At 35.5% G+C, this 26,068-nt stretch overlaps 1 protein-coding gene and 1 long non-coding RNA gene across 5 annotated transcripts in view; one reads left to right on the forward strand and one right to left on the reverse strand.

The window, feature by feature from the left end:
• The window catches only part of LOC108744914 (leucine-rich repeat and immunoglobulin-like domain-containing nogo receptor-interacting protein 1), a 146,810-nt gene that overhangs the window by 55,049 nt on the left and 65,693 nt on the right, over nucleotides 1-26,068 (reverse strand). The window lies entirely within an intron of this gene.
• LOC108744995 overlaps nucleotides 15,939-26,068 on the forward strand; it is a 111,527-nt gene continuing 101,397 nt past the window's right edge. For all 4 annotated transcript variants that reach the window (XR_003232449.1, XR_003232451.1, XR_003232450.1 and 1 more), the window contains exon 1: nucleotides 15,939-16,003. This is a non-coding gene — a long non-coding RNA (uncharacterized LOC108744995). The remainder of the gene's footprint in view (nucleotides 16,004-26,068) is intronic.

Genomic DNA, 26,068 nt, shown 5'->3' on the forward strand with positions numbered 1-26,068 from the left:
GGCTAAAGAGAAATGCTAAAACTACGATAGTTATTCATAGACTGATCGCATTTTAACTGAAATTGGGTTTTTACAGTAACATATGGTACATCTAATATTATAGTTTAATACCTAGTATTACCCTCCCGAATGTGAATTGCGAAAGCGCGATTTTTCCTGATATCGAGAACGTATTTTAACATGTTTCGCTTAGAAATTGCCACCCGAGCCGAAGGTGAGGGTAGAAAATCCCGTGGTGGATATCAAAATACTTCCCTAATAAGGAGTAAATATGATTTCTTGCCCTGATATCAGGGAAAAACATCGAATTTTCGACAAGGGGTACGATAAAAAAAACTTTCAGTATATTGCTTCATAGTGTTGGAGGCGCCAAACAAATTTCATAAAATGTTTTATAAAGTTCCTGATGGTTCTTTTTAGTAGGACATACGTTGAATTAAATAATTGATGTTTAACTTAAATATAAAAAGACAAGAAAGTAATTTATCGAATGGGATCAACGTAAAAATGAATTTATCATTTTGATGGCGGTGAACTGTAGTTATTTGGCAGTTTGCCTGATGAAATGTGTGAAACCGGGCTCAGTCGGCACTTATAATAAGGAAATATGATATAAAAAGGACGACGTATTTGAAATGATAAGGACGATGGTCAGCAGTGAGAGGCCATAAAATGAGGTAACGGTCCAGCAACTGATTAAATGTAGCGGAAATGTTACATAAAAACCTCTCCGCTGATGTCCCACTATATCTGTATACCTGGGCGGATGATGTATTTGAAAAAAATATCTGATGTTGAAAGTGTTTATATACTTATACCTTTGTACTTTTTGGCACAAACATTGCTTTTATCGTTTTTACGTATTTGTTTTATCTGCTTTATAAACCAACAGAGGAATTGTAGGTATGCTTGCCTAAAAACAATGAAATTGAAATGTACATACAATGTAGAAATTTTCCCTAAATGAGTTAGTTTATTCTCAATTTTTACTCACTACACACTTCCTCAAATTAATGAGGAAAAGTTGTTGCTGTTGTCACACCCCCGCCGGGAATCGAACCCGGGCTCTTTGGCTTTGATCACTAAGCTTAGTGGTCAAAGCATTGGTGCGTAAAGCCAAAGAGCCCGGGTTCGATTCCCGGCGGGGGTGTGACGACAGCAACAATTTTTCCTCATTAATTTGAGGAATGTGTAGTGGGTAAAAATTGAGAATATTTCATATTGAAATTAAAATGGTGTGAGTCACGTATACCACACGGTACGCAAACCTTTAACAAATTTCTGGTTACTTTATTATTTATTAGGTCAGAAATTATGTAGAGATGATTGGGGCAGGAGGCTGACGTTATTCATTGTGTTGGTGAGGAGTATAGTGCGTTATGGGGTGAAAATATGCGGATGGGGGAAAAAGGGCAGATAGAGCTTTTATATAAAAGATACATCAAGTGAGTATGTGGGAAGAATTGATAAAAAGGGTGGTAAAACATAAGGAGAGGTTGGGGAGGTGGGACGAAGAGGATATCAGGAATGAAATGTGAAGTAAAAGTTATTAGTAATAGCGATAAAATGTACTTATGATGGAACTAAGGAGAAGACTTTAAAGAAGTTAAAAATCAATTAGGAAAAGATGAGGAAGTGGTTTAGGAAAGGGGTCAATATAGAGGAATTGATGAGGAACAGATACAGGTAGATGATAAGGGTAGAGGATCTAAGAAAAATAGAGAAATCAAGGTATGTGGCGAGGCTGAGGGACATTTTGTACGGGGACTGACAAGGGGATTGGGCGCCAAGATATTTGGAATTAAGGAAGGAAGATTTAGGAGAGGGAATTAGTGTAGGGGATGTAAACATTGGAAGAATTAATAGGGCAGATGTTGTAGGATATGTAATAGGGAGGTAGAATGTCTGAAACATGTGTTAGGAGGATGTGAGGGTAGTAGAACTGTGAATTGGTGAATGAGGATGGGAGCGACTTGAGTCAACTGAAGAAAATATTAAGAAATGGGTGGTCGATTTTTTAGGACAGTGGAAGAGGTTTGTCAAAGGAAGCTAGTGGAGAGTGGCGAAAATATAAGTTAATATAGATAAAATAAAAGCACGTGATGGACATTTAGAAAATAACTTTATGTTTTAATATAATTTTGGATTCTCTTTATAGAATCTAATTCGTTAACAGATCCTTGACAATTGAATTACAATGTTATGTATGATTTATACTCTTGATAATGGCAATTATTGTGAAATCGTCCAAGTGTCCTTAGTTATCTCTACCCTTTATTTAATCATGTTTTTCATAACCAGTGCATCATACTTACTATAGTTCTATGCTAATCAGATCGTTATGTTTGGAAGTAGAAGGGGGGCAAACATCAAACATTAATAATTTAGTCAGTTGTAAAGAGAATAAAAGGGCGCTTTTAAAATCAATCACCCTCTGAACCTCTAATTGGTTGCGATGTTTTCTCAGATTTAGTGAAACTACAATTTAGGCTGTAGAGAGTAACAACACATAAAACTTTCGTAAAACGACACATCAGCGCTTGTTATTTTGTAATAGGAACATAATATCGAAAAATGTTGAGAAAGCTAATAAGGAACGGTTATCTATTACTAACTTTTTGTTTCAATATTTCATTTTTCAACTTTGTTGAATCTGTATTAAGACCTAATAATTTTCGAGTAAATTGGTTGTGACTTGCGTAGGATGGCGTCGTTTTAGTCATTTGCTTACGAAATTCTAAGATCAATCTTTTGATCTATTTTGATGCTTGTTAAGATAGATTCTATAAAAAGCCTTAGGTAAAAAATTGTACATTATTACTAGGGTTATTAATGATACAATCAGATATATTTACAAGACGATAAGGTGAAGTAATGAAATTCTGTTTGTAATATTTGTCGACGTTTGTTATAGGAGCGGAAGTTTCAAAAAGCGGTATTTTTAACACCAGCAGCAGTATACACAAAACCAAAAAAATAAGAATTCTCCAAAGCAAAAGGAAATTAAAACAGAATTAGTATACTGATTATAAAGTAATTATCTATAGTTAGGTAATAACGCGAAGTATATTAGCAACTATTTCTGCATAAAAATAAAAACAATTGCACGCTCAGGATTTGAAAAAGAAGATAGATTTTCATCGTTTTCTTGAACATGACAACAAGAAACTAATTAGATAACAGTATGAATAACACTGGTCAACACCATTTTTATTTCCTTAATTTTTTTACTTTTATTGGGTATTTCTATAGCCCCGATTATGAAAAAAATATTGGATGATTACTAACAGCTTTACTTTTTGAAATATAAAATTTTACTGTTTCGACTAAGTAATACAAAAAAATTAGTATACATGTAATCAAAATTTCTAATCTACACTATCGGATGATCTTTTAGACGATTTCCTTAAATGAACGACATCAGGTTGATCTAGTTGCAAACTCCAACAGTAGTCGGCCATCATATGGGAGTCCCACCTTCTTTTTTCTTTCACCCCGCTCTTCACTAAAATCACCCAGATTTTGTGGGAATCGATCTAAATGTGAGTGTAGGAAGTGAATTTTAATGCTCATGTTATATCTTAGCTCTTGTAAATTCGAAAGCATGTACTCAACGAGCTCAACATAATTCTCAGATTTCTTGTTCTCTAAAAAGTTACTCATAACTAAAACAAATGAATTCCGTGCTTTCGATCCCACTTAAGTAATTGCTTTGATAATATTAGAATCTTTCACGAGTTGCTTAATTTGTGACCCATCAAAAATTCCTGCTTTTTCATTACTTAATCCTGGAAATTTGCGTGAAAAAAAATTGAAACATTCACCACTTTTGTCAAACGCCTTCACAAACTGTTTCATTATACCAAGCTTAAGTATAAGGGTCTTTAGATTTGCTAGGTTGTACCTCTCGTGATTTCAGTTGAGGTCATAGGGCAGAAGGTATTTTAGGATACGACTACTAACTTCGATTTCCAGAATTAATTCCATTTATTTTCCAAACGCAGAAGTAGCAGTCGTCATGGTGATTTCGAGGTTCTAGCAAAATCATGGGTGTTACAAAGTTATTGCATCCATTTTTCCATAGGACCACAATCGTAGACATACAATACATTTCTGGTATACTATATGAGGAACCCATGGCTTATCTTGATAGCACAATTCTATTTTAAAGTATTGAAGATACGCAGTTTTCACGAAGTAAGATATAGGTTTTCAATATTTTTCAAAATATATTCACCATATACGAGGGTGGATTGATAAGTTTCCGGCCTAACCAAGAGATGACGCCACTAGGCCTACCTTGAGGTGACATTCTATAGTACCATCCTTGGATAGCTTGTAGCTATAGTTTCAGCCCGATCTCCTTGCTAGTGTAGGTTTGACAGCACGCTGAACAAGACGCCTCTGTGGTTTTCGTAAAAATGGAAAAGCAGGAAAATCGTGCTGTCATCAAATACTTTTATTTGAAGGGGTTAACGCCGAAGGAAATTAAAAAAGAGATGGACTCAACACTGGGGACATCCTCCCCGTCATATTCAACCGTTAAGCAGTGGGTTTCCGAGTTTAAAAAGGGTCGTGTGAGCACCTCTGATGGGCCTCGCTCAGGACGCCCCGTTGAGGTCACAACTCCAGATATGATCGAAAAAATTCATCAAATAGTGCTGGGAGACCGCAGATTGAAAGTGCGTGAGATAGCTGAGACCTGTAAGATGTCATATGAACGTGTGCAACATATTTTGCACCAACATTTGCATATGGAAAAGCTCTGTGCAAGATGGGTGCCGCGTTTGCTAACAGTCGACCAAAAATTGATTCGAAAAAACATTTCTACCGCAAATTTGTCATTGTATAAGCGTAATCCAAGCGAATTTTTGCGTCGATTCGTAACCGTTGACGAAACGTGGGTCCACCACTACACTCCTGAAACCAAAGAACAGTCTAAACAGTGGATTGGACCAGGGGAACCAACTCCAAAGAAGGCAAAAACAATTTTTTCGGCGAACAAGGTTATGGCTACTGTTTTTTGGGATGCAAGAGGTATTATATACATTGATTACCTTGCAAAGGGTAATACTATCACTGGTCAATACTACGCAGACTTATTGCAACGTTTGAGCCACGAGGTGAAAATTAAACGACCTCATCTGGCGAAGAAAAAAATCTTGTTTCATCACGATAACGCACCAGCGCACACGTCAATCGTTGCGACGGCTAAAATCAACGATCTAAAGTTTGAATTGATGCCGCACCCTCCTTACTCTCCAGACCTAGCCCCGAGTGACTATTTTCTGTTCCCTAATCTCAAAAAATGGCTTGGCGGTAAGAGATTTGCGGACAATGAAGAAGTAATCGAAGCTGTAAATGGTTATTTTGAGGAGCTTGACGAATCAGTCTATAGAGATGGCATTAATAGACTGGAACACCGCTATGAGAAATGTATCAGCCTTGGAGGAGATTATGTTGAGAAATAAAAAAAAAAAATTTTTAAAAACCTTGTTTTTCTTGGTCAGGCCGGAAACTTATCAATCCACCCTCGTATAAAGCAAAAACAGTTTGGATTATGTAAAAAACACCTTCTTGAGGAAGTCATATCGAAAACAACAATAAAATATATTTTAGTAACCGGCAAAACACAAAAATCTAAACAAAATTGGTGAATGAGGGTAGTTAGCTATAACTCCAAAAGAAAAGCTGTTACAGAAAAATTATTGACATATTTAAAAAATATTCGCCAAAATGAGTTAGAAACAAAAACAAATTACAGGAAACAAACAATTTTCTTTCTTTTGTTGGCCAGTGTAATAGATGAACGGTCGACTTCCACTGGTTTCTTGTTAATCAATATACAGTATTGCCTAATGATTGATGCAAATTCGTAAACTGTATGGGGGCCTTTAACATAACCTTCCACTATGGGCTTAAACCAATATTGGTTAAGTTGACAACAGCCATCACTGTTTATTTAGAAGGTTTCGTTCTAATTTCCGTCATTGTAAGTAACGATGTCAAATGGGGGAAAAAAAAAAATAACGAAAAGATCCGGATGAGTGAAAGTAGGTGCCGATCATTTTTCATCCGCAAGAGCTTGACATGATGCTTCAATTTTTTTTGGGTTTCAAATTTCCGGTTAGTCATCGCATTAAAACAGTAACTAAAATTGCTTACAAGAGGACGTGGGCTTGACGCATCCCTTTTTCTGAGATACAAAAACTCTCACATACACGACCAACTTAAATAAAGCAAGTTATTTTCATTTTTCATATTTACACAAAATTGAAGAAAATTTTCATTTTATAAAAATATTTTCATTATCTGTTTTCAAAAAAGGTTTTCATTTAGTCTGCAATCAGCAAATATTGAATGTATTTAATTTTTTAGTGTATTCTCTGGGTATGTGCCTAACTTTTTGGTGCCTGCATATATTAATTAATCCTGCGATAGAATAAAATCTGACCACCGAAGTGTACCAAAAATATTTGACAATCACGAACTTTCAAAGTGACGTAAGGGTAAGCGTATTCATTCTCCTTGTCTCCTAAATTATAACTAACAAAATTTTTTTTGATGGATTAGATCACGTACGGTTATCTTTGTTTTTTGTTTCGTTAACAATATGGAAGCTGTATTGGCAAAACAATATTGTATGAAAGTAAATAAATATAATACTGGTATGCAAGGGAAGAAAAAGTAGGGAAAGAGCAAATAGAATGATAGGAGACGAAAAATTGAAGAAATGACTGAATTTAGGTATCTAGGAAGTCAGATAAGTCAGGACGGAAGAAGTAGTAGGGGTATAAAGCAGAGGATAGCGCAGGGTCAAGTCGCCATCAATAAAAAGAAGTAACTTCTATGCTCGTGAACGATTAATTTAGAAATTCGAAAAAGATTGTTAAAGATGTATGTTTGAAGCATGGCGTTGTACGGGTGCGAAACATAGACGGTGGACGCGGCGGAAAAGAAAAGGTTAGAAGCGTTCGAAATGTGGTGTTACAGGCGAATAATGAGGATACCGTGGATAGAAAATGTTAGAAATTAGAAAGAATAGGAGAACAGAGAACTCTATGGAAGTGAATAAGAAATAGCCGAGATATGTTGGTAGGACACCTTCTCAGGGATGAAGGTCTAGTCAGAGACATATTAGAGGCAGAAACAGGAATTAGGAAGAGTAGAGGTAGACATAGATTAGATTACTGTTCATAAATAGTTAACGGTGTGGGGTGTTCTAGTTTTAGGGAAATGCAAAGATTAGCTCAGCATAGGAAAGAGTGGAGGTGCGTGTCTAATCGGTTTTAGGACTGACGACCTTATGATGATGATATGTATAGATTTTACTAAATTTACGTAGGATTATATATTTTCCTAAATAAAAACCAACGTTTCTATGTATGTATTCGTTCATATTGTGTGCATGTGATCATTCAACAGTCAGTATACTGCTGGATTCATCGTTCACTGTTATCGTATATTCCTTTGGTTATTTTATGAAAAGTTCGTTCTGCTCTCTCCAATTTTTCACACCGTGCCTAAATAATAAAGTCGTGCAGTCCGTACATTAGAGGAGATTTATCGTTTCCGGAAATGGTACAGTGGTGAATTTACATAAGATGCATCGAGTCCCAGTTCTTAAGTGTACCAGCCGTCGTTCGCATTCTCCCGAGAATTATTAGATTACGTTTTTTTGGGCAGCTTTTGAATACCAGCCTCATCCTAACGGTTTCCTGGCCAGGATGGGGTTATAAATTTGTCGACGCGATCGATAGGTCGCAGGAGTTTAGCCACAAATTTATGAGTGATGCTCAGGCTCTTCCGCGCTGTAAATACAAATACAACGGCATTAATCTAAATCCGCCTAATAAAAGAACACGGCCACACATCGTGGGTATCATCTGCACTCGATTGATTCGTTTTATTTCCCGTGCACGCGTAACAATACGATAGTTTTAACATGTATATCTCGATAGGTAAATATTTGAACGAAGGGGAAATTTGATATACAAAATCGTAAACGCGTAAACTAATAAAAACGATCTATGAGTTATCCGAAAATTGTTCATTACTGTTTCAAAAGACCGAAATAGTTAAAAATACAGGCAAAAGCCTGTCCGGTATTGATAGAATCACGCAGGAAAATGCGATAATTCAATGCCGCATCCGTCCCTCGTAAAAAATATACAAGACAACGCAACGCCGCATTCAATCAGCCAAGAGTTATTTGTTAGATTAGATTAAGTGCGATTCAAAGTGTTTGTGTTACAGCCAGTTGTTTATTCTTTTAATGTTTGAACCTTGTATTTAGTTAATCAATGCGCAGGTTCAATAAACCAATTCAGCAATACAACATCGGACGTTGGTGTAGGTCAGTATGACACTATATAATAGTTGTAACAATGTTGTGACATGATACTTATTTACGGGTTTGAACCATAATCGCGGCTGAAGAGGACAAAATCCATAATTTCATAAAAGATATATATAGTTATAAATTTAAAATCTGCACAGATATTCAAAGAATATTTCTTCATATTTTATTTTAGTACGAACTTCAGATTTTCACAAGTTTCTTTCAAGAAACGTTTATTACCGTTGTGTAACAGTACTGCTTTTAAACTAATCCTAGACAAATCTATAAAAAAGCTCCAAACTTTCGACTGTGTTTAATCCAAAGCTTCATGTAGTACATCGCTATCAATACTACAAATGTTAGCTACATATAAATATCTACTAGTTAGGATTGCTGATTGCTTTGTTATTGTTAGTTATTAGTTTGTTCTTTTACTATTGATATCACACTCGCCGTTAGAGTGCGCTTGCAGCATATCTGACTAACTAAAGTTGAGCTGAAGCAGCTATGAAACCTATATGGTTGATGAGTATTTACAGTTTTTTTTTTTAATAATTATCCTTAGGTAAAATTGTTATTGACTATTGCTGTTGCATGCTAATAATTTTCGGGAAATTAAGATTGACTCAAAAAAGGAAGATTTGCCGGAGGGGCTTGTCCAGCAAATGTTTGAATTGACGACTCTGTGATGACAATTACTACAAACTCTATTATTAGCTTTGTTAGACTTATAGAGGAAACTGAATCTTTGCTGAAATAGGTTTTTGTTTGTTCTTTAAATGGGTAAAAATAAATTGTACACAATCTTGCATTCAGGTGGTCTAATATATTTTATTTAAGAAAACTCCTTTGGATGGTTCCAACTCAGATGTCATGTAGCTATATCTTGCAACCACTTTTTCCATTCGTCTTGTTATTCCAGTCCCCTTTATCCAGATTTATTATTTCTGTCTTTAGCTGCCTCTTTATTCTAATACATCATGTCAGTATCCCCTGTATGTATTTTCTTCTTAATCATTCTATATTTTTGATTTTATCCGTCTATGAGATATTGAGAGAACTTGATATGGTTGTATCGTCAATGTTGATAATACTATGTGCTATTATACGTAACCATAATATCCATAACCTTCTTTCTATATTTCTTGAATGAAAGTCTGTCTGTTTTCTAAGTGACTTGCGAGTATTTTCATTCCAGTGGTTGGTGTTTCTATTCTGGCGTTTTTATTAATGGTCTAGTTCTTGCTGCGTATGTCATATCATTTCCAGTTACAGTGGATATTGGGTATAACAATGACGAAGGGACCACTGTGATTTCGTCGTTATATCTGGAAGTCGTTACAGGAAAAGATAGAGGTACAGACACGTATATATATAATTTTCACTATTTTTCAATTTTTCGTCTATAAACAAACGGTAAAGATTACCACACTTGCTGACAACTGCAACTGTAAACAAAAGATAAGAAAGCTCTTTGTGTCTTTTGCGGCCGATTCTGGTCGCAATATCTGAATGGGATTATTAGGGATTTGTTACAAATGATTCATTAAAAATAGTCGCTACATCCGAGCTGGGCGTTACATCCGAAGTCGCTATAGCCACATAGATTTTGTACTAAAGTATGCTTTAAATTCAACGGACTTGAGCGTTTCCACACGAGCTACTTTTGTAGCGCTTCCGTTGCGCTACAGTATCGCGATAGTTGCTAGCTCGTATGTATAAAGAGCGCCTTTTTGCAGCGATTCCATATTGTAACCGATGTAGTAACGTATCTATTTCAAATTTAAAGAAACAGTTATTAAAACGAAGACGCAAAAGAAAGACGAAGAGGAGCTTAATGTAGTCCGTTGCGCTACAGTATCGCGATAGTTGCTAGCTCGTATGTATAAAGAGCGCCTTTTTGCAGCGATTCCATATTGTAACCGATGTAGTAACGTATCTATTTCAAATTTAAAGAAACAGTTATTAAAACGAAGACGCAAAAGAAAGACGAAGGAGCGCTTCTGAGAAATTAAAAAAAAAAGAAGAAGAATACAAAGAATCGGAAATATTGGGTCTACCCTTACAACAGCAACCGATTGATAAAAGGATTTCTATACATCTTTCCGAAATTTACGTCGAAATGAAAAAAGTTTTTCAGTCATTCCTTCTTCCCATGCTCTTCCTTATATAGTCTGCACTGCTCCAGTAGATATTCCAAATGCAGTGTTTGAAATTATGAAATTTTGCACGTCGACATTGTCCAACATCGGTCTGTCGCACTACTAAAAATACGCCAGTGTGGAAGCGCTAACTTAAGTAAATGTATTTCTTAGTGAAGCGCAACAATTGCACGACTATTTAGCCGCGCGATTCAAGCGACTATAGCGCTAGGCTTTTGAAGCACGCAACTGCATCGCTTCAGAAACGCTACAAAAAATAGCCCGTGTGGAAAAATGTTTTTAGATTTAACGCCGCTGTAGCAAAATGGTCGCTATAACCAAGGTCGTAATAAATAAAATCGGTATAGTAGAAATAAGATTAAAAATTAAGGCTGTTGGGCCATACCTAAAATAAATAATTTAGGGTCAGGCGATTCACCTACAATATCGAGCCGCATGGCCTAGAGGTGTAGACCATTGCTTAGCATTCGGGAGGACGCCGGTTTGATTCCGGGTCCGTCTGCCTTGGTCTAAGTTTTTCTGTGGTTTACTTGTATCACTTAGGCAAATGCTGAGGCAGTAATATTCCACAGATAATCTTTCATTCTCTTCTGTCTTCATTTCGTCCGTCTCATCTTTCGCACCTGAACCACCACCCACCCATTCCCACGATTCCTGAAAGCAGGCTGAAGAGGGCCTTCCGCCCTACCTTCCGGCGTACTCCGGAGGGACTGCTCGCCCATCAGCATTACTGGCTGGTGGGAATGAAACACCCAAAAGTTTTTTTTTTCACCGACAGCTAACGTCTTCAGTAGATGCTGTGTTAACAACGTGAGAGAAGGTAGTATCTCGAAGTCACTTAACAAAAGTAGCTTTTTAGTCATTTCATTAAGCATCTACCAACCTGTATCCTTTATTATAAAGTAATTATCTATAGTTAGGTAATAACGCGAAGTATATTAGCAACTATTTCTGCATAAAAATAAAAACAATTGCACGCTCAGGATTTGAAAAAGAAGATAGATTTTCATCGTTTTCTTGAACATGACAACAAGAAACTAATTAGATAACAGTANTACAAAGAATCGGAAATATTGGGTCTACCCTTACAACAGCAACCGATTGATAAAAGGATTTATATACATCTTTCCGAAATTTACGTCGAAATGAAAGAAGTTTTTCAGTCATTCCTTCTTCCCATGCTCTTCCTTATATAGTCTTGTCCATCATCGGTATGTCGCACTACTAAAAATACTTATAATTTGATTGGCATTAAAAACATGCTCACCTTCAACGAAATTTCCTTTCCGAGGCTTTGTGTCAGCCCAATCACATATTCTGTGACAATACTTATCATTTTATCGTAATTTAAAAACTTGGAAATTGCATGGTACACTATAGGAACTACGATAAATTTTCCCTAATCGGCGCCATGTTGTTAGGCTCCTCCCATTTGACAGATCCCAATAGTAGAAATAAGATTAAGAATTAAGGCTTTTAGGCCATACCTAAAATAAATAATTTAGGGTCAGGCGATTCACCGACAACTGCAGCTAACGTTTTCAGTAGATGCTGTGTTAACAACGTGAGAGAAGACAGTACCTCGAAGTCACTTAACCAAATTAGCTTTTTCGGCATTTCTTTACGCATCTACCAACCTGTATCCTTTCTTCCAGTTTAAAGAGAAATCAGAAACATTCTTAAGGTGTAATTAGCCAAAAACATCCCTAATAATGTACTAGGCGCGGAAATAATTCGTCAGATGCATTTTTTATTATGGCGAAATGGGATCGTATATGTGTTTGATGTGGATGTAAAACAAACAGATTTGTGTGCAAATTTCCTGTTGCCATGGAAAAGATTTTTATCAGCTGCAAAATATGTGTATGTGTGTTTGTGTAAGTATGCGAGGGGTTGTATGTGTGTGGCGCAGCAATTTTCAAACGAACGACCGGCAAACGGGACAAAAGGCCAACTAGTCCGCTGCTTAATTTAATCAAAACTAGAATAGGTATAACCGGACACGTTATATGTGACTAACGTTTATACGCCACGATAAAACTAGCGCCGTCATCGCTTCGCTTCACCGTCGCCGCAACGTACAGTGTTTGGAAGTTAAAAATGTAATAACTACATAACTCGTAAAAAATGTGATATTTATTTTATATATACGAGTAACGACTTTAGAGCATTAATTCCATTTTTAATGAGCTGTTTGAATATAATCATTATCGGAGTTAGTTCGGTGCTTATACAAATTTAAGTAAAGTCGTAATAAGAATCACTAAAAATTAGAGTGTACATGAAATCAGCTTCCCCTTTTGTAAGCATAAATTGGTACTAATGTAAGACAATCGCCTGCTCTATTGCGAAATGTCTCCAGTGTCTTGTCTGAAATGTCTTATGGAAGCAAGTACATTTCAACAACCCATGTTTAAGGCCTAAGTCACACACAATTAGCGCCAGGTGCTGGTGTGGTGCGGTGCGACCGTGGAGCACATTTGTGTTATTAAAAAAAACTTTTGTGTTTCATTCCCACCAGCCACTAATGCTGGTGGGCGGGCAGTCCCTCCGGACTACGCCGGAAGGTAGGTAGGAAGACCCACTTTAGCTTCCTTTCGGGAATCGTGGAAATAGGTGGGATAGGTGGGTGGTGGTTCAGGTGAGAAAGATAAGACGGACAAAATGAAGACAGAAGAGAATGAAAAATTATCTGTGGTATATACTGCCTCAGCATCGAACCGGCGTCCTCCCGAATGCTAAGCAATGGTCTAAACCTTTCGGTACATTTGTCTTACCTTGGTGTAAACTTATGGCTCAATGCACACTAAAGTGACCTGGTGGAGGCGAACCACGCGATTCTGACACCACGCATGACGTGGATGAAGTACCATTGCTACTTGCAGGCTAGGTGTCAATATATTGTTTACGTACTGAAAACGGTGTTTACATTGAGTTTTATTATTATAATAATAATCGACGAGAAGTTAATTTCTTGACTTTTTCCTTGATCTTTCGTATGTTTTCCATTTCTCTAACCATATGGGATACATCCAAAGCATACTTCTTGTCTTTTTGCATATTGGCTAAATTAATAAAGTCCAACATGTCTTGATCGATTTCGCTGTCCGAAGAAGAAATCATTGTGAACGACGTCGCGTGTCGAACTAAATCTCTTCACCGTCACTCTTGCGTGAATGAACCCACTTCATGCCAGAGAACCAAACCCGCTCGATATCAGTCCTACGCCACCATTAGATGCTATTTTTGTTAGAATTGGACTTAAGCGTATAATTCGAATCACGTTGAAATTCACGTCTGTAATAATTAGACAGGGATGACAAGGATTTTAAGTATAAAAGGACAATGATAAGAGTAGCTATGAGCGTCTGAAGAAGTATTAATAATAATATTTCGAAGTTGTTTCGCCTACAACTGTGGTAAGCATTCTCAAGGGTGGTGAAGTGATCGCCGCGTTCATAGTATAGTTATAGTATCACAATCTAACGAGCGACCACCGAGATGCAACTAAAGAACGCAACGTCCACTTCGTCACCCCTGCCGCAGTTGCAGGCGAAACGTCGGGAAGGAATTTCCATAGACAACGGCCAGAAAGCCCGTTCACACTTTTTACAACAGACGTCGGCCGGGAAAGCCTACATACATTTAATATTAAAATTGCGAATAACAATTCGTCTATATAAAGTTCTGATCTAGAATAGAATCTACAAACTTGAAGTATGTTTCAACAATTAGTTTATTTAGATTAGGTGGTTTGTAAGAACGAATTAAACAATGAAAGGTGTTTTTAATGTTCTAGAGCAGGGCTGTCCAATTGGCGGCCCGCGGGCCCGCCAAAGTACATTTTACTATGAATAAATTTATGTTACTAAATTAATATTATTGATATTGTGGCTAAACAATTACAGTCACAATGTTATCATTGATAAATTACGAATATTTTAGAGTTTTATCTTAAGTGTAAATATAATATTTTTTTAATTAACATAACTGACTACATTTATAAATATTCTTGGCCCCCGAAATGTTTGGCGAAGAAAATATGGCCCGCGGGCTATGATAAGTTGGACAGCGCTGTTCTAGAGCTATTTTGAAGTATCTTCCTTTTCGTTTAAAAATAATTATTCGATAATTCTAACGGTTATGTCCACGAACCAATTTTTGCACTTTCGTTGTACTGTGCGGCAGTTATTTGGTGGCAAATCTTTGAAAAGCAGAGAAACGACTTGGTTCGAAGCGCATGCATATTTAAAAGAGTGTAGTACTACGGAATTTGCATATTAACAAAATTATGGAAATGTAATTATCCCCGAGCCTAACAAGTAACCGATCCTTTTCTCGCGACGCGACGCGACGCGACGAACGAGCCAGCGATCATTCGCTGGTCCGCCTGCGACCCCATCTCGTCCTTGTAGAATTTCTCCTTTATATGCCGCACCCCGAGCCTGCCTTACATCCGCTATGGCTCATTTAAGAACGTAAATTGGGGTGCGCGGGATTATGAATACGCATCGCGCTCGCGCTAATATTTCTCCTATTAAATTAATCGCTCGCCCCCTTTAAATCGCTTATTTTAAGACACTGCTATTACGACAGCAATGTAAAGCGACGTTTCTCTAATACGAGCTTACATTTTCAAAAAAAAAAATTTAAATTACGAACGGCGCAGTTAAAACCGAAGGAATCTGCATGAGTACAACACGTACGTTATTTACATATGCGTATACTTATTATATAAGCCTAACATCCGTGAAGCCGCCCTACGACTTACTAAGAAATATGTATTACATTCTTTTTTGCGTAAATATATTCTTTTTTGTATATTTCCTGAAATACCTATCCAATGTTTCAAAGTTTGTTTATTTCATAATAACAATGGTGTATACTTTAAATGAATTATACCCTCTCTAGACAAAAATTTTCTGTCTCTCAGAGTCTTTCAACGTCTCTCAGAGCGTCTCTCACAGTCTCTCAGTTATTGCCTAGGTGTTTTATGGATCTCTCACAGTCTCTGTATGAGAGACTCGAAGGATAAAATTTTTAATTCAGAGATTCGAGTCTCTCACAGAGAGACTGAATGAATAAAAGTGAAAAATTGAGAGACCCGAGTCTCTCGTAGAAAGACTGGGATCTCTGAATTATGTTAAACTTAGAAAATTTTAATCATGTTTATCGAGACACCACTTATTCAGAGATTCGAGTCGCTCGTTTAGAGATTCGAGTCTCTCGTTCAGAGACTGGATACGAAATGAGGATCTCTCTATGAGCGACTCGAGTCTCTCGTTCAGAGACGCTAAACAGTTTTCTTGACAGTCTCTCTCAGCGACACCAGAGAGACTCGATGAGAGACGCAGACTCGAGTCTCGCTCACAGGCTCTGAGAGACTGAACATTTTTATCTCGGACTGTAAAGATATTAATTTTCGTTTTGTTTTTCAGGCCTAACAAGAACATTAATAAATATCTACAATATAAGAATCAAGCTACAACCATAACCGCTGGTGAGTAAAAATGTTTAACATACGTAATTAGAAAGCGAATTTAATTATTTACAAAATTATGACAATTCTTTCAACGTACTACGTCAAAAACGTGTAAATTATAGCGTACAGAACAGAAAGTTATTAATGTTAAATATTTTGTTTTGTTGTTATCTTATACTATTTAGGATTTGAGATTGTATTAATTAGGTATTTTAGCATTGCGTATTGCCGTCCTTTTAGCAAGAAACTTCGGTTGTTAAAAGACAAATAGCCTCAAAATATATACACAAAGAATGGAGAAAGGATAACGCTTCGGCAGAATTTATCTACTCTTAGAGGAGAAAACTCAAATATAAAACGGACTATTAAACTAAAATCCGACCCGATATAAAGCTTTATAACTCTCAGTAAAACCTCAAAATAGGCGAAAGCCTCTTTAAATAACTTTGCGGTTCATTTCTGTAAACAGAGAATTGGTGCAGTTTAGGTGCAATTAAGCGAAATAGTGGTAATTAAAAACCGAATTTACATTTTTATAACTGTTCGCAATACGGGTATCGAAGTATCGGTAAAATTGCGCAATTATTTAATAAAACATTGTTTTTGTGCTGTTTTTGAAAGAATGTAAGCAATTTATGAAAATACTAATAGAGAAAAGTATACAAATGGGAATTTGTTTACATACAAGAAAAAGAAACGGAATTTTTACCAAACAATATGAACGTTTGCTGCTAGGTACTCTCTTAAATTAAAACAGTGGAAAATGACTGATTTTCAGTGAATATTGACTCGCTCTCACAGTGTTAATCATACGACTGTAAAACAGTAAAAGTCTACTGAATCAATCAGTAATTTTTAAAAGTACTGAAAACAACAGCAACTGTTTTACTGAATAAATCAGTAAATTAGTTTCTATGTTTAATACAAATTAATAAGTTAGTAATAAATGAATAAATAAATAATTTTAATATTTCTAGTGATTATTCTATGTTATTATTTATTTTCATTTAACATGAAAATCTATACATTGTAGGTTATATCCTATGCTCGATTTAGTTCATATTATTTCATTTTACATATATTTACCATGTAATAAATCAAGTAAATTCAAGTGCATAATTTTATCACAATGTTTATTATACACTGTTAAATAATTTGTTATTTGAACACTCGTACCGGTTAACACAAACGTGATCCCTTTTATTGGTTATCAGAAACAATATGCTGCGCGCATGCATCTCTTTTATACTAATGACTGAAGTTTCAGTAACTTTTAAATTTACTGAAAACATTAGTAAGTATCTCCATATACGACAGTGAAGAACCACCGATTTTCAGTAAACTGATATGAAACATTCAAAAATTACTGTTTTGTCAGTTGCTATCCGAATTACCGAAAAAATCAGTACAAATTTCAACAAAAACAGTTATTAAATTATGCTGATGTTCCGCGGTTGCAGATGTAGATGTGAGTATTCGCAATATCCCTCTTATAAAGTAACTACTTATTAGATTTTGCGATAATATAATGGCTAGAGTAGTACTTGACAATTTTTTAATAGTGACGTCGAATGACTCAACCATCAGTTTAGAATATTTTATAGTATAGTGCAGAGAGTATTGATTTAAGAATCCAATTTATTTATAGCCCTGAAGCTTTTGACTACTTGATTATGTCAGTGCTTCAATGGCATTTTGTTATCTTCATGGCTTCATTCTATTGGAACTGCATGCTACTTTTTTGATATCTTTAAAGAACCATTGCTACATTTAGGCATCTACGATTTATCGAAGTACCTGACACGAACTATATGCGTTTCACACTAATAATACACTAGATACCGTTGACTGTATTTGGTTTTAACAATTGTAGTTGGGATACATGTTCTCAATTGCAATATCAGTACAAATATTAACATTCCGAAGTTAATATTACTTAGGTAGGTACTACTGTTTCTTCTCTTCTGTTGACAAAGCCGAAGGCGATATTGTATCGGAGATTGATGTATTTACCATATATTGTAATCCGCCATTCCAAAACGAATGAATATTTGACAGATTTTTAAATGGCTGTTTGAAATTCACCTGCTTTAGTATTCAGGTACATAAATATTAAATCACTCATGTCATGCTTTTAAATATTTATAGCATAATTCATGTGGATATTATCCTTTAATTGTAATGTAGAATATTTCGTTAATTGCTTCTAAAAATAATTTGATTCGATGACTCTCAATATTACAATGCAAGATCAGAGCCGCCAAACATTACTTATTTTCTGAGTAACAAATTGGATGGGATAGAGTAGGGTTGGTAGGCACTTAGGACGTTTGCATATATCTGAAAGTACGTGAAAACATTACTCACTTTTTTTAGTTTAAGTGCTGATTTCTACTTAATTTTTCACAGAATATTGTTAAAAATTAATAATCAACACTGCCATACATTTCCTATCGGCGGTAATTGCTGCCGGAAGTTCGTTAAAAAATCGTAATTTTACTTTCAGTCTGAGTCTTCATTTTTAAATATTATATTAGGGAACTATTCAAATTTCAATATTTGCTGTAAACAGTCAGACTAATTGTAAGGGCCAAACATCCCCTAGCCATAATTAAAATGTTGTCGTGAGTATAAGTATATAAGCGCGATAATTAGATGACTTTATAACATAATAATATTTTAATTGTGTTGATGTTTGGCCTTTGGTCTAGCTGCTTACAAAAAGTATTGAAATAGTTTCTTAAGTGCCATATTTAAAAATGAAGACTCAGACTACTATAAGTACAATTACAATCTTTTTTTGCGAATTTTGAAGTGTCTGACAGAAATTACCGCCGATGGGAAGTGTCTGACAGAAATTACCGCCGATGGGAAGTGTCTGGCAGAAATTACCGCCTATGGGAAGTGTCTCACATATAGAAATTAGCACTCCGATTTAAATAAAAATGAGTAATGTTTTTACGTAATTAGCTGGTATGTATACGTTCATAGTACCTACTAACTGTACCCTACCCTACCCATTTAGTTACTCAGAAAATAAGTAATGTCTGACGGCTCTGAGATCCTCGACTATTACATCTAATTGTCTAATTTGTAAAAAAGGCGTGAACAATTCTCATACCGATGCAGAAAACAGAGAAGGAAAAATTTAAAAATAATAAGTATTACTATTGGTAGATAGGTAGACTGAAATCGAAATCATTAATCCAAGAATTCTGTAAACAACACATACATTAGTATTTGATAAGAAATTATTTGCTACTGCAACTTTATAAAATTTTACAGAATGTAGAATTATAAGTCATGGTATGCATGTAGCAAATACTTTTTCCGTTTTTTCTTGCCATTCTTAAATACATTTTAAAATTGGAAAGAATGATGTATTTTTCTTTTAAAGATAGTAGGTAATCGGACGAGTGCAAGCCGATTTGAAATAATTGATTTTATCGATTGCTTGAAAAGTAACGGTAAATAGTTTCAGTTACATTTGTACTGGTTACATTCTCTTCTGTAAGGTGGCACAAATTGAAAATTTCGTTGTCGGTTTATTCTCCCGAGGTTACTCTCCTCGCATTATGGATAACAATTTCATGAATCGAATTTACAGTAAACAGCGAAATCTAATAACTTTCAAAAAGCGGACGTCAATGATGACACGTCTGAAGTGGATTGCAGAACAATTGAAGCATTTTCCGGCTATGGATGAATTGTAGGTTGTATATCAAACAAAATCCTAAGAACATGTACATAAATTCGATTTCTATAAAACGGAAAATACGTAGGTATAGCTGATACAAACTATCGATGCATTCATATTTTACATTACGAAAACTTACTCGTTATACAACCAAGGACCGAGCTTCAGATAAACTAAAACCAGTGACAATCAATGTTTTGAACAGATACAAATGCATATAATACATACAATACTGTAGATCAATCAATCAATCCTATATTTACTGAAAATTGAAAGCAATTTTGTTGACGTCTTATTTATCTTTGTTAATAGTCTAATTTATTTGTTTTTATGATGGTTTTGAAAGTTTCCTTACAGTATATATTAAGTATTTTCTGAGGGCGATACTTTGTAATAGAGTAAATAGGAACTTCTTGGAGGTAATGCATCTAAAAATTCAATCAGAAAAGATACATTCTTATAAAGTATTCGATTTATAGGTACACGAGCTTATTAAAATTTTTGTATAAAGTGTAAAATGGAGATTGATTTCAGTTTTGAGTAGGAAATTATTTTCTGAAAATTAAACATTTAATTTAAAATCTTCAACTGAAGATGCAATATTACCAGCTTTGGTTATTTCGATTTGAACTAATATACAATTTGGAAGAGAATGTTAATGTATAATGTTTAAAAACAATTAACGGTTATTAAAAGTAGTAATTAATTCTTATTAAAATTTGATTTATATTATTGCGATGACCTTCCAAATAAAGTTTGTTATGTACATATACAAGGCAAACGTACCATTTCCACATGAAAAAGGAGATTTATTATTTTTAATTTCAATGGCTTTAAAAAATTTCGGTTAACAGATGATGAATAACAAAAGGTATTTTTTTAAATTTTTTGCATCTCCAAGCATAAATACAGGCATTAAATTTGGTAAAGTCTATCGAGACTATAAAAGAAAATGGAAATTCCTTAGGCAATATCCAGGTGTATTTTTTGCAATAACAGATCATTTTTGTGGAACATGTCGGATTTCATTTAACTCGTATAATTAATAATTTATTGGACTATTCCAGCAGCAAATTTAATCCAGCTGATTTTTTTGCTGGACCTTCGTAATTCCAGCGCGGATCTAAGCATTTATTGATTTTTTAAAAGAAATAACCCTAAATTTTTAAATACCTACACATTTAAATTGTAAACTTAACGTTGGTTTGTTTATTATTCAAAATTGAGATAATGAACCTTAAAGTTACTGACAGCAGGTAAAAGTTGGTCTGTGTTCTGTCGGAGTTGCCTGCGACGCGCTGATGAGATCCAGTAAGATCGAAATCGCGATCCGCGTCTGACAGTTTCGACAGAATACAGACCACTTCGAATTATTTTTATTATTATTATTGTTGAGGTGAGCTACGCCAGGATTCGTTTCAGCAAGTAGATATCCATATATTAAAATGGACCTTGCTGAAGCATACGTAATCCTAAAATGTAGCACTGTACTACAGATGGCGTTTACAGCGCCATTTGTCGTATTTTCTTTGTTAATCGACTTAAATCTTTTGATTTTATTCCACTGCATTGTTAAAATTATGTTATAGTCACGACTATCGTTGGAATCACATCGCATACTGCATACACATCTGCATACCAGAGAAAATGCTTAAATGTCATGACAAGGGAAATGAAAATAGACCGTATTTCTGTATATAAAAAATAAAATAAAACCAATATGAATCCAGTGCATGAAAAAATTAAAAATAGTTTTGAAATCTAGAATCAGTGAAACAGGCATTGACAATGCTTATTAGTCCAAATTATTTTGGCTTTGGATTCGGACCCAATTTCCATAACAATTCTTATAACTTTTCTTTAGACATTCTCAAGCGATTTCCGAATTTTTCTGCATCCTTCAAAGCTAGTAGATACTTTGAGAAGATTTTCTGAAGTTGCAAATAGACTTCTCCTCTTAATCCAATTCCGTATCCAGAAATGGCATTTCTTATGCCTGTTATCCCGAGCCGACATAATAATAAGCAGTAACAACTTTTACTTGGGATCATCTTTAATATAACCGTTTCGTGAATTGAAGCATGGGAACCACTGACTTGATCGATTTTAGTTTGATCCACTAAAGTTTATCAATTAAAACTGTATCGTGAGTGTAGGCCTCAAGGTACTTATGAATCCGCACCTTGCACTATATGGATACAATTAGCAAAAAACCACATTTTAAAAAAATCGATTAAAAAATTTTAGCATTTAAATATGTGTATTTGTCATATACATCTTTTTTAGCTTGTCTAGTTACATGTAGGCAGTCGTTTGTGTTGGCTTTCTTCTTTTTTTTCCCTCTGGTCAAGTAAAAGCGTACGTATTAGCTGTGGTATACGAGGGTGGATTGATAAGTTTCCGGCCTAACCAAGAGATGACGCCACTAGGCCTACCTTGAGGTGACATTCTATAGTACCATCCTTGGATAGCTTGTAGCTATAGTTTCAGCCCGATCTCCTTGCTAGTGTAGGTTTGACAGCACGCTGAACAAGACGCCTCTGTGGTTTTCGTAAAAATGGAAAAGCAGGAAAATCGTGCTGTCATCAAATACTTTTATTTGAAGGGGTTAACGCCGAAGGAAATTAAAAAAGAGATGGACTCAACACTGGGGACATCCTCCCCGTCATATTCAACCGTTAAGCAGTGGGTTTCCGAGTTTAAAAAGGGTCGTGTGAGCACCTCTGATGGGCCTCGCTCAGGACGCCCCGTTGAGGTCACAACTCCAGATATGATCGAAAAAATTCATCAAATAGTGCTGGGAGACCGCAGATTGAAAGTGCGTGAGATAGCTGAGACCTGTAAGATGTCATATGAACGTGTGCAACATATTTTGCACCAACATTTGCATATGGAAAAGCTCTGTGCAAGATGGGTGCCGCGTTTGCTAACAGTCGACCAAAAATTGATTCGAAAAAACATTTCTACCGCAAATTTGTCATTGTATAAGCGTAATCCAAGCGAATTTTTGCGTCGATTCGTAACCGTTGACGAAACGTGGGTCCACCACTACACTCCTGAAACCAAAGAACAGTCTAAACAGTGGATTGGACCAGGGGAACCAACTCCAAAGAAGGCAAAAACAATTTTTTCGGCGAACAAGGTTATGGCTACTGTTTTTTGGGATGCAAGAGGTATTATATACATTGATTACCTTGCAAAGGGTAATACTATCACTGGTCAATACTACGCAGACTTATTGCAACGTTTGAGCCACGAGGTGAAAATTAAACGACCTCATCTGGCGAAGAAAAAAATCTTGTTTCATCACGATAACGCACCAGCGCACACGTCAATCGTTGCGACGGCTAAAATCAACGATCTAAAGTTTGAATTGATGCCGCACCCTCCTTACTCTCCAGACCTAGCCCCGAGTGACTATTTTCTGTTCCCTAATCTCAAAAAATGGCTTGGCGGTAAGAGATTTGCGGACAATGAAGAAGTAATCGAAGCTGTAAATGGTTATTTTGAGGAGCTTGACGAATCAGTCTATAGAGATGGCATTAATAGACTGGAACACCGCTATGAGAAATGTATCAGCCTTGGAGGAGATTATGTTGAGAAATAAAAAAAAAAAATTTTTAAAAACCTTGTTTTTCTTGGTCAGGCCGGAAACTTATCAATCCACCCTCGTATTAGGGTGAGCTGGGCAGTAAATAGCTGTTCAGCACATCGTAAAAACACAACACGGTCGAGATGAAAAGGCTACATGGCTACAGTTCCGGCCTTTCCTTTCCGTTCCGGAAGCACGTGCGAACTTACAAGTGGAAATTCGAACTCGTCCTAAATTGCATTACTAGCTCCGGAGAAGTGCCCCGGTGTACAGTTGCTCCGTTTTCAACGACGCCAACGCCGATGGACGCCGACTCGACGCGACACAACCTATGAAACTCAAACGGCGCTTTTGTTTAACCCTCTCATAATGTGCTCTTCCGCGGTAATAGCCGCTTAGTTGTACATATACTTGAACAGAACAAACACACATTAACTTGGCTTTCATTATATTCATTTATTTAGCAGCGATATTTTGATGATTATTGCGCTCATTGTTTGCTTGGCTTATACGTATTTGTTTAAAAGCGGTTTCTGCAGATATGCTCTGCTTATTATATAAAACTGAAGTTGAATTTACATTTTTGAAAAGTCAGTATCCAAGGAATTTATATTTATAAAGTTTCTGAACAAAACGAACGTTTCAGTTATACTTTATTCAAACATACTACATAATGTTTCGAATATTCGGACCCAATTTCCATAACAATTCTTATAACTTTTCTTTAGACATTCTCAAGCGATTTCCGAATTTTTCTGCATCCTTCAAAGCTAGTAGATACTNTCGTTCCAGCTTGTTCCAACTATTTCTGTCTTGCTCACGCCTAGTGTGTATTCTTCCCGCAGATTTCTTCAAGGTCACAATTCTAACAAATCGAAATAGACAGTACGTATTTGTTTAAAAGCGGTTTCTGCAGATATGCTCTGCTTATTATATAAAACTGAAGTTGAATTTACGTTTTTGAAAAGTCAGTATCCAAGTTTCTGAACAAAATGAACGTTTCAGTTTTACTTTATTCAAACATATTACATAATGTTTCGAACTTATGTATAACTCTTTATTAGTAGGTAATATTTGTTGTTGTGCAGTCGTAAGATAGAAAATTATCCGGAAACCACTTGGAAATTGCGTTTTTGAATTTTCGTTCTACTAAAATGTTTTCAAATAAAACGAGTAGGACATCAGAAAAACCTTATTTATACTACCAGGAACTATTTGAATTCTTCACGTATATTTTGTCTTTGTAATATATATGAATATTCACAAAATATCATAAAGCCAAATAATAGAAGAAAGAGATTTATGGCCTAAACAGTTTAAGAAATTTTTAAAGAAATATCATAAAGTTGAGCTGAACAAACCAACAAAGAAATTTGAAATGTAATGAAAGTAAGCAATTACACCAGATCTAACTAAACGGAAATGTTTTTGAATTAACATGATTGTAAAAATACCGATATAATTAATAGCACTAAACAAGGTTTGTTGAACGTTAGAAGAAATATCGGCGGTTTAGTGGCAGAATCAAAGAAAAAAGATTAGGATTAGGGTTAACACATAAACGGGCTTCTGTTAGTCGAACTTCTTCAAAACGCGTGCGTTGTTTTTCTGACGTACATATAAAGTTGGTTGTACACAAGACGGATTTTTTGTTCGGAGATTTAGTTAATTTTATAAGCTTGATAATCCTATTTGTAGCGTATGTATGCAATAATAAACAAATCAATATTCAATATTACTTAATATAAAAATTCNCTAACGTTCCCTGGGGGCGTTATTGTTCTTGTTGGAAATCTATTTTGTATTTCACATTTGAAATAACAAATCAAAAAAGTATTTGCATTTTGTATTTAAATACTTTTAAAAAACCATTTTGCACATCTCTGCTGAGAACACATTTTCATATATATTCTATATTTTGGAAAAATTTCAATTCACTAATTTGCTATGTTGAAATTAGCAAAAGTGTTTCAAAATTTGGCGTCCCTAGAGGCCATCGTAGGTGTTGGTAAGTAAATTCTTTTAGCTGAACCTGATCTTGTCTTGATATAAATCTACCCTGACAGTTTGGTTAAAAAAATGTCTGGGTTATACACAAAAACCACAATCAAATCTACTACTGCAGGAAAACTTTTATTTAGTTTTCAAGTGTTATTAGCTTTAATATCAAGGTAGAAAACTTGCTATTGAAGAAGAAACTTTCATTTTGTGTTGTATGTAATAATGAACGTAGAAAAGATAGAAGTGGCTTGAGGTTAAATTACTGATCTATCAAACCGTTGCGATTAAATCACATTTTTATTTTATTTACTGATGCGCCAATACCTACATATATATATATGTACGTACACATGTAACGTCGCCGATGGGGGCATTATTCAAAGAATAGGTCGTTTCTGGTCAATGGGATCGGTTTGTATACAAGTCGCGTCGCGGCTATAATACAAAATTCAGTAAATGATGGTCTGGAAGGATAAATGAGGTGTAACGAAATGAAATTTGTGGTCGACGTATGTTTCACATCGCCCAGCTATTCCAGAATCCGTTCCTATACAGATTCTGACTACCCAAAAACGAAAAGAACGAAATAATTTACTTCATACGAGGGTGGATTGATAAGTTTCCGGCCTGACCAAGAAAAACAAGGTTTTTAAAAATTTTTTTTTTTTATTTCTCAACATAATCTCCTCCAAGGCTGATACATTTCTCATAGCGGTGTTCCAGTCTATTAATGCCATCTCTATAGACTGATTCGTCAAGCTCCTCAAAATAACCATTTACAGCTTCGATTACT

The sequence above is a fragment of the Agrilus planipennis genome, unplaced genomic scaffold (assembly GCF_000699045.2).
Source record: "Agrilus planipennis isolate EAB-ADULT unplaced genomic scaffold, Apla_2.0 scaffold2, whole genome shotgun sequence".
NCBI lineage: Eukaryota > Metazoa > Arthropoda > Insecta > Coleoptera > Buprestidae > Agrilus > Agrilus planipennis.